Here is a 4,005-nt window from a genome sequence, read left to right on the forward strand (position 1 = left end):
CGTAATTGTGAGTTTATATCTCACAATTCTGAGAAAAGAAGTCAAAAGTCAAACTGGCTTCCATATGTTGATGTGAACTTCCAGGTTGGCCTATAAAAATACGTATGCACACAGAAAAACTGCTTTGTGTATTGGCCTACTGCAGAAATAGTATGCAATTTCAAAACACACACACAAAACACTCAAGTATGACATACCTTTATCCTGAAAGCAGAGGTTCAACATGACACAAAGTGTGTGTATGCGTGTGTGAGTCTATTACCTTAGCATCATTTTCAATTATCTGTCAGCTTTGTCACAGGGAAATTAAAAGAACCCAATTTCCGCTCCAAATGCACGGCCTTAATCTACTCCTCTGTCCGCGCCTGTTTGAAGCCCACACATCCACAGAGCAGTAATGTGATGTTAGTCTTCTGTTTTCACGCTTATTACATGAAGGAAGCCTTTTTGCAAGTGTGAGCCAAGACCAAAACAAGTGTTAAAATCTGGGGGTCCTGGTTTCTGAAGCCTGTGACACAAATTTATTTAATTTCTGGCTTCAAGTTAGTAGTTTTGTAGTCTCAGCCTCAGACGTCACGCCCACGGAACGTTGGCTAAACGTCTGATGCATATGGTACACTTAACTGGAAACACTTCAGGAATGTCGAAGTCGTCATCTGATTAGTTGAATTTGATCGGATTTCCGGTAGACGCGAGTGTCGCGTTTATTTTCGGTCCGCCCGGAAACAAAGCGCAGACTGATTTACTCTTGTGTTTTGCTAGGAGGGGCTTATGCAGACGCCATTGTTGTTATACACTTTTGCAACATTCGCGAATACATTATTGACTTACTGCTTGTTCTCCCTCCTCTTATTGATCTTTCAATGCTAGCTATTTCAGTGACTGACTTGTTGCACGCCAGTCTGTTGTTGTGGTTACATTTTCACGCCCCAAAACGTGACGCTGAATGAAACGAACTGTGATTGGTTGTTTGACATGTCGGGTCAAACGGCCTTACGGGCGAGCCTTGGCCAATGAAAGCTGCCATGAATTCCAGACCTTCAGCCGTCAGTCTGAAGGTCTGGCTACGCGAGACTATAGTTTTGGACACATTTATGTAGACACTGTTATTAGAAGAATTACGGGTTAGTGGTTTGACTCTTCTGAAATCATCTTCTGAAAACATCTTTTTGCAGTCATACACAGCAAGAGTGTGTTTTTTTAGGGGGGTTGGCTACTGTCTGTATTCATTTTATCATATTTGGAGAGATGCTAACCGGCTCTGACAGGGGCACATACAAGGGGTTCGTAAGGTCACATATTTGGAAAAGCACTATGGAAAAATTATTCACCATCATTTTGACAATTCTCTGTCAAAATCAACTTTGACAGCACACTGCTTGCGTCCTATTTTTGTTTTTCTTTTACTTGATTTCCTTCTCTTTTTTTATTATTTCTTGCCTCGGGTCATGAAAACATCTCAGGAAAAGCCAGAATACAAGATTATGTCCCATTTTTATTAGTGCCATATGAATGTACTCCTTTAGCCCCCCTGGTATTTTTCATTTGATGTAACTTTCTAATTTATCCCTGAGTAAATAGCAGTCGCAATGCGAATGGAATGAAGAGCGGGCATGAGGCGCGTGCCAATGAGAGGAAAGCGGCCCTCCATGCAGCAAATTATCTTCCCAGCACGGAAGCATCTGTGCTCAGCCGAGACGAGAGAAAAACAAGGCTAACCTCTCCTCTCCCGCTCCCTAAAAAAAAAAAAAACAGCTCAGCAATCAATAGAAAGTTCATTTCAGAAAGGCAGTCTGGTAATCTGTTTGGCTGTACGCGCACCTGTCCCTAATGATCTTTCCAGCACAACAGGATGACCTAATCTTCATTCAAATGAATCGCTGCACAACACAGACAATACTTTATCACTCTCTCTCTCTTACGCACACAAAGTGATGGAGGCATAAAGGCCAGTGGAAAACTGATCAGAGTTCAGTGAGGTAAAGGCACTTTAAGAACATGACATTTTTAGAGTTAGAAAAAGAGAACTACTGAAAATAGGCCACTGCTGTTTATCAGTGCTTAAACTGGTTGTCAAAGGGGTTATATCTTGAATTTTTCACAAACAGGTAGAAAATGGTGAACATTTTTTAAAAGTATTACACAACCTCAAATTTTTTGTTTTTGTAGAACCATAACATATACAATCATAACAAAAAGGTCATTTTAAACACATCAAATGCTTATGTCTGACACATATAGTACATGTAGCACAAGTTAAGAATCATTATTTATTTGAAAGAATTTAATACTTTTATTCAGCAATGACATTAAATTGGTCAAAAGTAATAGTGAAGACATTCATAATTTCAGTTTTCAAATTATTTTCTTTATGATACAAAAATCCTAAAAAAAATAAATAAATTGTGATTTCCAGAAATCACTGCTAAATAGAAGTATAAGGAAATTAATATTTTAATTCAGCGATGACATTAAATCAACCAAATAGTAAAGATAATCATACTTTTAGTTTTCAAATACATTTTTTAAAAACTTACTAATGATAAAAAAAATGGTGATTTCCATAAAAATAATATAAAGTGGAAGTCAAAAGTTCAGACACCTTGCAGAATCTGCAAAATATGAGGGATCATACCAAATGCATGTTATTTTTGATTTAGTACTGACCTGAATAAGATATTTCACATAAAATACGTTTACATAATAGTCCACAAGCCAAAATAATAGCTGAATTTATAAAAATGACCATGTTCAAAAATTACAAACACTTGATTCTTAATACTGTGAATGATCCACAGCTGTTTTTCTGTTTGTTTGTTTGTTTGTTTGTTTAGTGATACACTATATTGCCAAAAATATTGGGACACCCCCTTCTAATGACAATGCCTTTGTGTTTAAGGCAAGGTTCAAAAAGAAATGATTGATTCAGTCAGTCAGTGTGGAAGAACTTGACTAGCCTGCAGAAAGCAAAGTCCTCCTCTGGTGTGACTTTAAATGCAGACCTTAAGCCAAAAACTCAACACTAGTGACTTGTACATACACTATATGAACAAAAGTATTGGGACATCCCTTCTTTAGAACAAAAAAAAAGGCACTTCCAAAACTGTGGCAACAAAGATGGAAACAATTAATGTATTTATAAATTGTATTTCCATCTCTGTTGCAACCGTTTTCCAAGTGTCAAAAATGACTGTATACAAGTCATTCATGCTTGGTGATAAGTTTTGCATTTAAAGACACTCCAGAGATGTTTAGCTTGGATTAGGACTTTGCTTTCTGCAGACCAGTCAACTTCTTCCACACTGGCTGAATCAATCATTTCATTTTCAACTTTGCCTTATAAAAAAGGCATTGGGGGTCCTGTCAAAACTGTTGCTATCAAATAAGAAGAATCCCCTAATGCTTAAACATTTAGGATTTGTACCCATGGAAATTACTACAGCAGTCAAACCTGTTCATTAGAATGCTTTTGGCAATATAGTATAGTTGTTTATGAGTCCCTTTTCCCCCCCGAACAGTTAAACTGCCTACTGTTCCTCAGAAAAATCATTCAGGTCTCACAAATTCTTTGATATTTGAACCCTTTCCAACAATAACTGTATGATTTTTAGATTTATCTTTTCCCCATCTTTTTTTTTTTTCATTAAGTACTGCCCTTCAGTAGATACTTGTTAGATGTTTTCCAGAAGCATTAGTGAGTGTTTCAACATTCTGTAATAGTTGCATATGAGCCTTTTATTTGTCCTTCCTCAGTGTGAAAAACTGGATCTCAAACTCATGAAGTCATTGTTGGAAATGGTTCAAACACACAAAAAAAAAAAATGCTAAAATAAAAAAATAAATAAAAAGAACCTGAAAGTTCCACAATTTAGGCAGTTTAACTATTTAGGACAAGCAAGGGACTCATGAACAAATATCACTGAAACCAAAAACCAAAGCTGTGGATCATAGAATTAAAAAAAAAAAAAAAAAAAAATATATATATATATATATATATATATATAT

Source organism: Garra rufa, chromosome 12 (genome assembly GCF_049309525.1).
Source record: "Garra rufa chromosome 12, GarRuf1.0, whole genome shotgun sequence".
NCBI classification, from domain to species: Eukaryota; Metazoa; Chordata; class Actinopteri; order Cypriniformes; family Cyprinidae; genus Garra; species Garra rufa.